This window comes from Sorex araneus, chromosome 2, assembly GCF_027595985.1.
Source record: "Sorex araneus isolate mSorAra2 chromosome 2, mSorAra2.pri, whole genome shotgun sequence".
Lineage (NCBI taxonomy): Eukaryota > Metazoa > Chordata > Mammalia > Eulipotyphla > Soricidae > Sorex > Sorex araneus.
This window is the reverse complement of record NC_073303.1, coordinates 195377571-195391718: the sequence shown is the minus strand read 5'-3', so window position 1 is coordinate 195391718 and position 14148 is coordinate 195377571. Positions and strand designations below refer to the sequence as shown.

Here is a 14148-nt window from a genome sequence, read left to right as displayed (position 1 = left end):
GCTTCCTTTCCGCCTCTCTTCCCCGGGGCTGGGGATTGAACCCGGGGCCTCAGCTGTGCAGGCCCAGTGCCCTGCCATGGAACCACCTCCCTGGCACTTGAGCTTGCTTCACAGGAAGCACCCTCAATTCCGTGACAGAGTTGAGGTTGAACTTGCGGGGACTGCAGTGGACACTCCCAGTACCGCGGCCAGGGGCCTCGCCGTCTCCCTGTGAGACCAAGTGTGTGTGGTTGTTTTAGGGGGAATGGCCAGGAGCCTTCGTTGTGGGGGGCCATAGCACTATGTTGATGTCAGCACCACAGTGTATCATCATGAAGCCACACTGAGGCATGAGTCGCCAGTGGTACCCAGCTGTCTCCACATCTTGACCCACCTGAGGGTCCAGTGCCAGCTTATTGGCGTCTTGCAACCTGCGTGCATATGCAAGTGTCACAGGAGCGGATGTGGCTTCTCAGCAGCCACAGGCTGGGCCACAGATACCCACAGCACGCCACCAAGCCCAAAGGAAACGTACCAGAGACACACAGTCACATGTTGCCTGCCAGCATTTAGGGGACCAGGGAACCCCGTATATGTATGCATCTTTGGTCCCAGCCCGCCAAAGGTGTGGAGCGGCCACCTGGCCCCATGTGTGGTCCCAGCTAGTGCTCTCTGCACCCTGAGGCCATGGCCATGCGTCTCAGAACAGCTCCTGCCACAAATATCTGTGCACGCTGTGCAATATTCGTTCCTCCATCTGAGAAAGAATCCGATTCCAGGGGCCAGAGCGATAGCACAGCGGGGAGGGCGTTTGCTGTACACGCGGCTGACTCGGATTTGATCCCCAGCATCCCATAGGGTCCCCCAGCACTGCCAGGAGTAATTCCTGAGTGCAGAGCCAGGATTAATCCCTGAGCATTGCTGGGTGTGACCCAAAAAGGAAGGAAAAAAAAAAGGAATCCGATCCCGTCATTGGACATAGCCTAGGTGGCTTAGGAGGGCGTCGTGCTCGGGGACACACAGCAGCCCTGGACTGAGCTCACCGAGATGTGGCTGCAGGAAAAGTTCGGCCTATAAGACACATAGTGGGGAAAGAGCAGTCGTACAGCGGCGAGGGCTTTTGCCTTGTATGCTGCCGACCCGGATTCGATCCCTGGCATCCCATAGGGTCTTCCAGCACCAGCCAGGAGTAATTCCTGAGTGCAGAGCCAGGAGGAACCCATGAGCTTCACCGGGTGTGACTCAAAACCAAAAAGCAAAACAAAACACCCCCCCACCACCACCACCACCAGACTGGAATGGCCTTTGCCAGGGGAAGGGCCGTTTCGGGGGAGACTGGGGATGTAAGGGCTGAGGGTTGTGCTGAGGGTGTGCCCGGAGACCCGAGACAGCTAGTGAACAGGTGCGTGGAGACAGAGTCATTTTGTACTAATCCTGTCGTGTGATGATTCTTACGATGGTGGCATTCACAGGGTGTCATGAAAATGTGTCAAATTTATGAAATGGAAAAAAAAATACTTGGAAAAATTTTTATGTGTTGCAGCCCGCGTCCTGTGGTGCTCTGGTTTCTAGCCATCTATACTGTTTCTCTGAACCCCCTTTTCATTTTATTTATTTATTTACTTATTTACTTATTTATTTATTTATTTATTCCTCTTTTGCTTTTTGGGTCACACCCGGCGATGCACAGGGGTCACTCCTGGCTCTGCACTCAGGAATTACTCCTGGCAGTGCTCGGGGGAACCATATGGAATGTTGGGAATCGAACCCCAGTCGGCCGCGTGCAAGGCTAATGCCCTATCCGCTGTGCTACCACTCCAGCCCTGTATTAATTTTTTTAATTAGTCAGAAGATGAGGAACAGATGCAGGTAGACCTGCCGCCTGTGTGGCATATAAAGAAACATAGGAAGGGAATAACAAATGACCAAAGGCCACAGAACCGGATAATGAGCTCCCCAGGGCGGAGGGAGGGGCCGAGGGGGGGTCACTCTGCTGGAGGGGATGGTTTAGGGACATTGTGCCTGCATGAAACGGGATCATTAGCAGTCTTGCAAATCCCCGTGCTTAGAATTAAAAAAAAAAACTTTTTTTTTCAAGAGAGATTTATGTGCATGAGAATCCATGATTAATAAACCACATTGTAAACCACAGAAACTCAATTTAAAAAAAATTGAAAAAGGAAATGATTTAAAACGTTGGGACTGGGGGCGTGGCTCTAAGGCTGGAGGGTGTGAGGGAGCCCCGGTTTTGATCCCGGGCACAGCACGGTCCTTTCTTCCCACCCCCCCCACCCCAGCACCACCGGGAGCAACCCCCGAACATTAAACTCACAAACTCACAGGGAATAACCCATGAACTCCATCCGCTGTGATTCCACTCCCTGCCCCCATTTATTATTTTTTTAATGTTCTACCAGACGCCCTTTCGAGTTACTGTCTCCTAAGCAGTGCCTGATCGTGCTCCCTCACTGCCCGGGAGAGTTTGCCCCGAGCTCCGAGGCGGGCAGAGGAAACTCTGGTTCTGGGCCACGGACCCCGGACTGACTTCTTTCAGGCCTACGGAAACTGCAGGCTCAGCCCCCCGGCGCAGGTGGAGAGCCAGCCGCCTGCGGCCCCGCGTGCCAGCGAGAACCCAGCCTGGCAAATTATTGGCAGCTGGTACCGTAATGAGTCCATTTCAATATAAATGGGCCCTCGCCTATTAATTTCTGCCAGTTCCTGAGCGATTCAGGAACTGCTTTGGAAATTGGGAACTTTGCATTGAGCGGCGGGCAGGCGGGCAGGAGGGTGCCCCAGGGAGAGGGCGAGGGGCCCGCGGGCTGGCAGCACTGAGGAAGAGGGGGTCACCATGGGCGGGGTGGGGTGGGGGGGCTGCAGGACCCATCAAGTTCTCCCGGCAAGATCTCGTTTTCTGAGACAGGGAGATCGGGCACTTGGCTGATTGTTCTCTCCCCTCCACCTCTCTCTCTTTCTCTCCCCCTCCCTCCCTCCCTCTCTCTCTCTCTCTCTCTCTCTCTCTCTCTTTCCTTCCCTCTCACTCCCTCTCTTCCCCTCTTGCTCACTCTCTTTCCCTCTTTCCTTTTCTTCCTCTTTCTCCCTCTTCCTCTCTCTCTCCCTTTCTCCCCCTCTCTTCTTTCCCACTCTCTCCCTCTCCCTATCTCTTCCTCTCTCCTTCTCTCCATCTTTCTCCCTCTTCCCCTCCCTCCTTCCCTCCCTCCCTCCCTTTCTCTCTCCCTCTCTCACCCCTCTCTTCCTCTCTTCTCTTCCTCTCTTCCTCTCTCCCTTTCTCCCCCTCTTCTTCTCTCCCTCTCTCTCCCTCTCCCTCTCTTCCTCTCTTCTTTTCTCCCTATCTCTTCCTCTCTTCCTCTCTCTCCTCTCCATCTTTCTCCCTCTTCCTCTCCCTCTCTCCCTTTCTCCCCGTCTTCTCTCCCTCTCTTACTTTCTCCCTATCTCTTATCCTGTTCCTCTCCTCTCCATCTTTCTCCCTCTTCCTCTCCCTCTTTCCCTATCTCCCCCTCTTCTTCTCTCCCTCTCTCTCCCTCTCCCTTTCTTCCTTTCTCCCTATCTCTTCCTCTCTCTCCTCTCCATCTTTCTCCCTCTTCCTCTCCCTCTCCTCTTTCTTTCTCTCTCCCTCCCTCCTTCCCTCTCTCTTTCTTCCTCTTTCCCACTCTCTCCCTCTCTCCCTCCCCTTCTCTCTTTCTCCGTCCCTTTCTCCATCACTCACTTACTCTCCCCCTCCATCTCTCTCTGCATGGGTGCATTTATTGATGTCCGTGATATCTCTGGATACCCATTAAATAGCGGTTGGCCCTGTGTTCCCGCTCCGAGTCTCCACGCCCTGCTGTGACCAGCAGTGGCCGCGGTGGGCGGTAGACAGCCCTGGGAGGGTGATCAGAGGCAGCCACGGCAAGGGACCAGTGGCCCCTTTCTCCTTTCCTAGTAGCTGTCACCACATCTCAGCGGACAGCCCCAGGAGGCTTTGAATCCTGCTTGTGTGCTGGTCGCCCTGGTCAGTGTCCTTTGTGTGTTTTAGAACACGGCGCTCTTTTACCTAAACGACACCCCCCCACCACCTCCCTGCACTTTCTTCTGTGAGTTTCCTCTGAGGTTGATGTTTGCCATCTTAGGAAAACCCGCACATGATAGAGCATGCATTTCATTGGCTCTGGGTGTTTTCTTGCATTTTTTAAAATTTTATTTTCTTCTTCAACTTTGCCTATAAATACAGCTGTATTTGGAGGATCGCTGTGGCTGACTTTTCTTTTGTCTATCGGGGGGTGGGTGTTGGACGGGGGGAGTCATCTCTCTTGGTGACCTGAGCTCTTGGTCTACCGAGATGGGTTAGAATGTTCCTATCACTTTGCAAAAGCTGCTGGTGACCACAAACGCAACATTCGGTTTGTCTTTGTGGATCTGAAGACAAGTGTCATATATCACCTCCCTGGAACAAAATGTTGCCTCCTGGGGCTGGAGCGATAGCACGGCGGGTAGGACGTTTGCCTTGCACACGGCCCACCTGAGTTCAATTCCCAGCATCCCATAGGGTCCCCCGAGCACTACCAGGGGTAATTCCTGAGTGCATGAGCCAGGAGTAACCCCTGTGCATTGCTGGGTGTGATGCAAAAAAAAAAAAAAAAAAAAAAAACTGACTCCTTGGGTTTGAGCGGGAGGCCTGCGAGTTGGGGGCACTGTGAAAGAGACCTTCCTGACCGTTGCCTTTTTCCTTTTCTTCCCTACATTCCCTCTTGTCCTCTCCAGGTCTGGGGCGCATTCTTCCCGCGTCAGAGGAGATCCCGATGTCCGCCTCCAGGCCCAGGTGCTGATTGACGTCCAGCGCCCCCTTCACCCGCTGCCATTTCCACTCTCGGGACCTAAATGCCCCAGGGCTCTCAGGACCAGCTGGGCTGGGGACCACTGTTGCCTTTGCAGGTAGGTGCATCCTCTGTCTGCTGGGGCCTCGGTGAAGTCGTTGGGGTGCAGCTGCGGTGAGGTCGTTGGGGTGCAGCTGCGAGCGCAGGGCAGGTACCTCTGGGTACAGATGGATTTGCTACATTGTATTCCTCTTGTGGGAAAAAGAATTTGGAATCTCTCTGGGGATTAGGGCTACACCCACCTAACAAGTCAAAGGCATTAAGCCTTAAAACTTAAAAAGAGAGGGAGAGCGAGAGAGAAAGGGGAGGCTGGTACCTGCAAAAATCTTTTCTGTCCCTGTGGACTTCCCTCGGGATATTTTACACTTATCCCTGAGCCCCTCGTCTTTCCACGGGTTGGGGTTATTTTGCAAAAAGCCAATCTCGTCTCCAGAATCTGAACTTCAAAACAATCATCTCTTCTTTTCTTTCTGGTTTGGTTAATCTTTAAAAAGCAAAAACAGATACAGTCCAAATAATAATCTTTCTAAATCCAAGATCATCTTTTATTTATTGCAAAACGGCAAAAAAAAAAAAAGTCCCAGTTTTAAGTCTCTGCTTTTTTCTTTTTCTTTTTTTTTTTCTCTTTTTGGCAGGGGGCTGGTGGGGGGGGGTGCAGAGGGGAGTGTCTTCTTCTTTGCGTGTGTGACTTGGCAAAAACCCTTTGCAGGGGTTTGTAAAGATGTTAGCAGAAACTTTCAGAACTTCATCTCAGTTTAATCTTAGCTCTTTTTGGCTCCCCGTCTTCATGCCCAGCTTCGGGGAGGGGAAAAGGGGGGAAAAAAAAACAGGCTCGAAACCAAGACCTCCCACTAGAATCTAATTTTAAATTTGCAATCTGTTGTCTTGTGATTTTTTCGCTTCAAATTTAACTTCGAAACAAATACATCTCCTCCTTTCGCCGGCAATTTTGGAGGTCTGTTTTCAAGTCATTGAAGGGTGATCGTTAGGTTTATTTTAATGAGTTTTTAAATACCTCAAGGGGAGTGAAAATTATATTATTAATAATTATAATTGACTTACATCATCCGAGGCCTCGTGCTTGGGTCGCACCGGTTCCTCGCTGAAGGCAGAGCGTCTTGGCTTTGAAGTGAACTTGGGACTGGATGGGGACAGAAACGGGGTCCTCCTGGGCCCACTCTGGGTCTCCCTGGGTGGCAGATATAAAGGCAGTGTAGACAGTGAGCCTTGCTAGTGCGAAGGGGTGAAGGGCTGTCTGTAACCTGACCCGGGGAGCCAGAGAGAGAGTAGAAGGGTTAAGGTGCTTGCCTTGCACGTGTCTGAATCAGTGTTTGACCCCCAGAACTGGATACATGATCCGGGCTCAGAGCCAGGAGTAGGACACGAGCATCACCGGGTGTGGCCCCCCAAAAACAAGCAGAATAGTCTGTCTTGGTCTAGCTAACCAGCATGATGATGGGTGAGGCATGGCCCCCGCCTGCGGGAGATTGGAGTAGGACGGGGAAGAGGTGTGCTTCGGAGGTCAACTCAGTGGCCACTGGGAGTTGTTCTGTCTGCATGAGGCTGTTTGCTTGGTGTGAAGCTGTTTTCTCCAGACATCTGTCTGCTGCTTGGGTTTGGTGGTGTTTTGTGGCCCTGTCCGCCTCGTGCCCACATCCCAACTTTGCCATTTATCCAAGAAACCAGGTTTATAGACTGTTTTTTTTTTTCTTTCTTTTTGGGTCAGTACCTGGCAATGCTCAGGGATTAATCCTGCCTCTGCACTCAGGAATCACTCATGGCGGTGCTCTGGGGACCCTATGGGATGCTGAGAATCGAACGGGTCAGCCACTGTGCAAGGCAGACGCCCTACCTGCTGTGCTATTGCTCCAGCCCCGTTTATAGACATTTTTACCTATTATTGTTTCTTTCATTAAAATGAATTACAGGGTGCCGGAGCGATAGTACAGCAGGGAGGGCGTTTGCCTTGCACACAGCCAACCCGGGTTTGATCCTCGGCATCCCATAGGGTCCCTCGAGCACCACCAGGAGTAATTCCTCAGTGTGAAGCCAGGTGTAACCCCTGAGTGTCTCTGGGTGTGACGCCAAAAGACAAAATAAATAAAGGAATTACAGGGACCCGAGAGAGAGTACAGCAGCCAGGGCTCTTGCCTTGCATGTGGCTGACCCAGCTTCGCTCTCCAGCATCCCTTAGGGGCCCCTGAGCACTGTCAGGGGGGTTCCCTGAGTACAGAGCCAGGATAGTCTCTGCTCATTGTCAGGTGTGGCCCCCAAACCATAAAATAATAGGCAAATGAAGTATAAATTTAGACTAGACAGTTAAAAAGTCACTGTCATCCCGTTGCTCATCGATTTGTTCCAGCAGGCACCAGTAACGTCTCTCATTGAGAGACTTATTGTTACTGTTTTTGGCATATTGAATACGCCATGTGTAGCTTGCCAGGCTCTGCCGTGAGGGCACGATACTCTTGGTAGCTTGCCGGGCTCTCCGAGAGGGGCGGAGGAATAGAACACGGGTCGGCCGCGTGAAAGGCGAACACCCTACCACTGTGCTATTGCTCCAGCCCAGTTAAGAAAGTATGAGTGTAATTTTAAAAATCAGGATGACCTCACAGTCCAGCCCCTCTGATCACAAGAGTCACTTTTAAAATGTTTGCATAGTTCTTGCATCTGTGTAGATGTGTGTCAGTGAAATAATAGTTCTGTTTTTAGTTTTGTTGGGATCGGGGGTGGGGGCACCCCTGGCAGTGCTTGGAAACCATGTGGTCAATGGGACCGAACTTAGGGGTCCTGTGAGTAAAACATGTACTAGCCTTTTTTGGTTGGAGTTGTTTTTTTGTTTGTTTTTGGGGCCACTCAGGGTTTACTCCAGGCTCTGTGCTCAGGGATTACTCCTGGCAATGCTGGCCAGATCACGCCTGGCAGATCACCATCCACAGTGTTGTGGTCAGAAAACTACTCCTGGCAGTGCTTGGGGGACCATATAGGATGCTGAGGATCGAACCCTGGTTGGCCGCATGCAAGGCAAACGCCCTCCCTGCTGTACTATTGCTTCAACCCAGACTCTATTTTCTTTTTGTTGTTGTTGTTTCTTTTTGGGTTACACCCGGCGATGCACAGGGGTTACTCCTGGCTCTGCACTCAGGAATTACTCCTGGCGGTGCTCGGGGGACCATATGGGGTGCTGGGAATCGAACCCAGGTTGGCCGTGTGCAAGGCAAACGCCCTACCCGCTATGCTATCACTCCAGCCCCAAGACTTTATATTCTTAATGAGAACTTCAGTCCACTTCAAGCCAAGAATTTGGAAACGCATCTCTCCAAAGTTAGTTTTTAGTCCCAGTGAAAATGACAAGTTTTGCTCAAGATTTGTTTGGCCATGAGTTCCCGGGTGGTACAAGCCCTGGCAGGCTGGCTAAGAGGCCGGGCGCGGGGCAGGGCACTTTTCTGTTCTTCCTTGAGTGCAGGTGGGGAATGCAACTCTATTGGGAGGGAATACTTGAACTTCTGGTTCGCACCCGAGTCATTCCACATCCTAACCCCACAAATACGATGACGCCTTGCTCGGTTCTGGAGGAGACAAGTTGATTCTGAGTCTCCCTGGTCACATTTTCTTACCTTTGTCTTGTTGAGTGTTTCTGGCTCTCGGCTTTTTGCTGTTGATGCCAAGACCATTGACCTTGACCCTGGGATCATAGTTTTTCTCACTGCTCTAAAATCTCCCGTTGTGAAGCCGGAGTGATAATGCAGTGGGCAAGGCATTTGCCCAATGCGGCTGCCTTAGGTTTGATCCCCGGCACTCCATATAGTCCCCTGAGCACTGCCAGGAGTGATTCCGGAGAGCAGGAATGACCCCTGAGCGTTGCAGCGCCCCCTGAGCAAAGGAAGAAAGGAAGAGTGTTGGGTAAGAGGAATGAGAGAAGTCAGTGGCCCGGGGAGGCAGCTCAAAGGACTGGAGTGGGAACACTGCATGTTAGAGCTCCAGGTTCAACCCCTGGCACCACACACTCCCCAGAGCACTGTACTGGGAGTATCTTCCAGCACTGCTGGATGGATTCTGTAAGGTCTGAATTCTTTCCTTGGTTCCAGCTGTGGTCAGTTTGCAAAGGGGTTGGGTAGGGAAATCGAAGTGAGTTGTGTTGCCCTTTAGGTTGGAGACCAGGGCAGGCCACCCCTGAGGTCTGGTCCTTGAGTCAGACTAAGTGCATTTAGGTGTGTGCCTGAAAGAAGGCTGCAGGCAGAGGAAGAGCATAAGCAAAGGCCCTGGGGCAGTGGGCAGTTCTGCCAGAACTTAGCCTCTTGAGAAGGAAGTTGGAGAAGCCAGTTGGTGGCGAAAACCGGGAGTTGGTTCTTGTGCCTAAAACATTCTCCTACCTCTGGTTTATTATCCCAACCCGCCATTCACCCTCAAAAAGTACAGGTTCACTGGATTCATTACCATGCTTTCCAGGTTCAGTCAGAGGCCGAGAGCTCTGTGGGGTTAAAACTAAGAATGAGGGGCTGGAGAGATAGGTCAGTGGGTGAGGCACTTGTCTTGCACACTGCCGACATGGATTTGATCCCTGGCACCCCTTAGTGCCCGCTGAGCTCCACCAGGAGTGATCCCGGAGCTCAGAGACAGGAGTGATCATGTGTGCAGCTGGGTGTGGCCCCCAAACCTAAAAGAAAAAAAAAATTGGCAACAAGTTTTGGCTTGAGATGGGATGGCCTTGTTTTCATGCTCTTATTTTCCTTTTTGGAGGTAGCAGGGGCAGTCCCCAGCGATGCTTGGGAGCCGGTCCTCTGTTCCTCTGCCCAGCTGTGCAATTTGACCTATTTGAAGCTTCAGCCTGGCGATGCTTCCGGGGTTTATGTCGGGGGGGGCCGAACTCAGCACCTTGTTCCTGCCAGACCTGCACTCCGGCCCTCTGAGGCTCCGCCCCAGCCCCTGTGTTTTTCATTCCGATGCCTGCTGGTCTCTTTCGGTCGGTCCTTCTTATTGCTGTTGCCGAAATACCCACCGTTCGCTCACCTACCTTTGCTTTTTGTTACTGAACTACGGGTATTGTTGTCAGGACTGGGCACTTCCGGCTTCTGTCAAGACGACCACAAATGAATAAAGAAAGAAGCAGAAGTCCCTGTCTGACCCAAACTTGTTTCTGTAACACATAAGGCAATTGAAAGGCAGTGTGTTAGCTGCATGTTTGTGTGTGTGTGTGTGTGAGTGAGTGTGTGTGTGAATGAGTGTGTGTGTGTGTGTGTGTGAGTGAGTGTGTGTGTGAGTGAGTGTGTGTGTGAGTGTGTGTGAGTGAGTGTGTGAGTGTGTGTGTGTGTGTGTGTGTGTGTGTGTGTGTAAATAACAAAGAGTGACGTTGGAAAGAAGTCAGTTGTCAGGATGCGGGAATATCTGTCAGTTGCCAGGTGGTCTGGGGGTGACTTAGTGCTTCAGGCACTGCCATCCTGAGGTCATCTCTGGGAGAGCAGCTGCCATGTGTGGAAGGGACTGTTGTGGGGAAAATGGGCAGTTTGAATTTTCCCTCCTCTCATTATTTCAGATTTCTGCCCCGTCTCCCTGCCCCAGCCCCCCTCCCCTACCTCCCCATAGGCCATCAGCGCTCTGAAAACGCCTTTTTTCAAATTGAGTGGTGCTTCTGTAGTCCCTGGAACCAACCTTCTTTTCCCTCCAGTGGCTTCCCACTTTCCGCTAACTCAGCCAAGACAAGCACCCTTACCCCCTTCCACTCCCCCCGCCCCCAACACACACCCCCAGCAGTTCTCCGGCTGGGGTTCCAGGAGCCTGGGCATTCATCTCTGAGCTTCCCCCTTCAAGAGTTAGAGAGGGACCCCCTCCCAGCTGAGCTGGCCGGAAAGAGTCTCCTCCAAATACTCTCGGCCCCATCGTGAGGATGCACAAGGCCGAGGCTGGGCTGTTTCTTTCCTCTCGGGGGCTTTCCCTGGGATTCATTTTTCTGCTGGCAGGAACTAGGCAAACCAGAAATGGCTTCTTGAGCACCTGTCTGTCAGTCTGTGTTTGCAAACTTCTAGCAGCGGCACAGGAGGGTCCCTGGTAATGACTTTCAGGGGACTCTCTTCCCCGTTCCTCCCTTCACGTTTTTCTTGTTGTTGTTTGTTTGCTTTTTGTTTTTGCTTCTTGGGTCACACCTGGCGATGCACAGGGGTTCCTCCTGGCTCTGCACTCAGGAATTACTCCTGGCGGTGCTCGTAAAACCATATGGGATGCTGGGGATAGAACCCGGGTCAGCCGCATGCAAGGCAAACGCCCTCCCTGCTGTATTATTGTTCCAGCCCCCCACTTCAAGTTTTTACCCCCTCCTTTAAACATTTTTTTGAGCTACCTTTTTTTTTTTTTTTTCTTTTTGGGTCACACCCGGCAATGCACAGAGGTTACTCTTGGCTCTGCACTCAGGAATCACCCCTGGCGGTGCTCAGGGGACCATATGGGATGCTGGGAATCGAAGCCGGGTCGGCCGCGTGCAAGGCAAACGCCCTACCCGCTGTGCTATTGCTCCAGCCCCTTGAGCTACCCTTTTATAATGAAATGGATATGATTATTTGGGGGCCTAAAACGGGGCCAAGGATACTCCTTTTTTGGTGGTGGTGGTGCGTGGGGGAGTTTGAGGCCACACCTGGCAGTGCTCAGGGAAATTTTGATGGTGTTGGGATTGACACGGTTTGTGTAATCTCTCCTGCGGTCCACCTCCCACCCTTACCGCCCCTTAGGGCTAATTCTTTTTTTTTTCTCCCATTTTATTTAAACACTGTGGTTTACAAAGATGTTCGTGATGCTTTGAACATCAGGCACTCATATTCCACCCCCAACCCCACCACCCCTGTCACTCTCCCTCCACCATGATCTCCATTTTCCCAGCCACCCCTCAAGCCTGCCCCCGTAACAGGCCCACAATTATTTATCTTACATTGTGTGTGTTACCACTAAATGGCGAATCAAGTGATCAGAAAATTCTCCAGTCAAAGAAAATTTGTGAAAATCTGTTGTATCTCCCCACGGGGCCATTATGTCATTGTCTGAGAGTTTTCTAAGCTGTTGTTGCTAGTTGAGCCTCCTGTGTTAATTTTTTGTTTGTTTGGTTGGTTGGTTGATCAAGGTTCATTGAGGTCTACTTTCATTCCCATCCAACCTGCCATGCTCCTACTGGGATGTTAGTATCCTAGAGCTTGGAGATGTCACTCCAGAAAATCCAGGATATTTAACTGGGCAGAATATTTAACTTCCCTGGCAATAGCGATGAAAGTGGGTCACAGGTGTGGCTGCAGGGGCTTCCGGAAGTTCAGGGAGTCGGGGGAAGTTGCCCGCCCAGACTTCGAGAAGGCCCAGAGTTTTCAACCCACGATTTATTCTTATTTTTAAGTCTCCTTTCTCTACACCCTCACCCAATGCTAGAAGCAAACCAGGAAATTCCAGGGGTGCTATGAGCCCCTCCGCCCAAGCTTTGATGCATTATTAGCAAATACGTGGATACTTAGATATACCCAAGTATATATATTTTTTCCCAAAATGTAGTTAAAGGTTATTTTTAGAGGGTGCCTTCTAAGCAGTGCACTCCCTGTAGTGCTTGGCCAACCAGGGCTGGTGGGCCAGTGCATGGGCCTGAAGCTGCCTTGCTGCCCGGGCACAACAGAGCAGGCTGCTATTGGGCCCACCCCTGGCAGTGCTCGAGGGACCAAGCAGTGTCAGAGTTAAAACAAATTTTTTTTTTTAATTAGTTACATCACAGGGCTGGATCAATAGGCTGTCAGCTAGGGCGTTTGCCTTGCATGCGGCCGACCTGGGTTCGATTCCTCCATCTTTCTCGGAGAACCTGGCAAGCTACCGAGGGTATCTCGCCCGCACAGCAGAGCCTGGCAAGCTCCCCGTGGTGTATTCGATATGCCGAAAACAATAACAACAAGTCTCACAATGGAGATGTTACTGGTGCCCACTCGAGAAAATCAGTGAGTAATGGGAGGACAGTGACAGTGACTTACAATTAAATCACAGTGAGATACACAGTTACAATATTGTTTATGGTTGGTTCATGATTGGTTTTCAGTCACATGCTGTCCCAACACCCGTCTTGGAGTCAAGGGTTGAACTCCTGACCTCGTGCTCGCAAAGGACGGCCACACCCTTCCAGTCTTCCTGGCCTCCACATCCAGCTCTCGCTGTGTTTGTAAAGAAATCGGGGGCAGGAGGCACCTTAAGGGCAAAGCACAAGTGTTGCTCTGCATGAGATCTGGGTTTGATTCCTCATACACACACACACACACACACTCACACAGTCACACAGGCACACACACAATCACACACACAATCACACACAATCACACAGTCACACACACACAATCACACACACAATCACACAGTCACACACCCACACACACAGTCACACACCCACACACGCACACACACAATCACACACAAAGCCCCTGAAAAACCACCCCAAACGCACACAAAAATAAAACGTACGAACAACAACAAACCCCCCCAGACAAATCCGTAAGCAATTGCTCGTGTCCTTCAGCATTGATGAAATGTGTGCTTATTTTCCTTTTCAAAGGTTAGCGCATGGAATGTAACACTGTCCAATTGTTCATCAATTTGCTCGAGTGGGCACCAGTAACGTCTCCATTGTGAGACTTGTTAGTACTGTTTTTGGCATATCAAATACGACACGGATAGCTTGCCAGGCTCAGCTGTGCGGGCGGAATACTCTTGGTAGCTTGCCGGGCTCTCCGTGAGGGATGGAGGAATCGAACCTGGGTCGGCCGCATGCAAAGCAAACGCCTTATTCGCTGTGCTATCACTCCAACCCTGATACTATATGTATATATATTTTTTTCTGATGTGGAAGCCATAAATCAAATAAATGGCCATGCATGAAAATGGGATCATCTCATTTCCCTTCTACCACGTTGAGTTTTCAATCTTCTCTTTTGTTTTTCTTTCTTTCTGGTCTCATAAAAATACCAGCCAGAGAGGCATATGAACCAGTTGCTTTGAAATATTCTTGCTGCTGCTACTCACTTCCCTGGAAAGTTCTCTCTGAGCCTCCTGGGATGGGTAACCTGGTGGGGTGGGGACGGGGGGGTCGGTGTTCTGCCCTGACAGAGCTGAGCCTTTGGTTTCCCCCTGCCTACTTTATCTTGGCGCGTTCAGGGTGGTGTGATTGTAGACGATAGCACACCGGGTAGGGCATATGCCTTGCACGCGGCCGACCCTAGTTTGATTCCTCTGTCCCTCTCAGAGAGCTCGGCAAGCTACCGAGAGTATCCCGCCCACACGGCAGGCGCCTGGCAAG

At 51.2% G+C, this 14148-nt stretch overlaps 1 protein-coding gene across 12 annotated transcripts in view; it reads left to right on the top strand.

Annotated features, from left to right (window-relative positions):
- The window catches only part of TIAM1 (TIAM Rac1 associated GEF 1), a 442353-nt gene that overhangs the window by 264707 nt on the left and 163498 nt on the right, over nt 1-14148 (top strand). For all 12 annotated transcript variants that reach the window (XM_055127804.1, XM_055127797.1, XM_055127802.1 and 9 more), the window contains one exon: nt 4738-4908. The gene's annotated coding sequence lies outside the window, so the exon portion shown is untranslated. The remainder of the gene's footprint in view (nt 1-4737; nt 4909-14148) is intronic.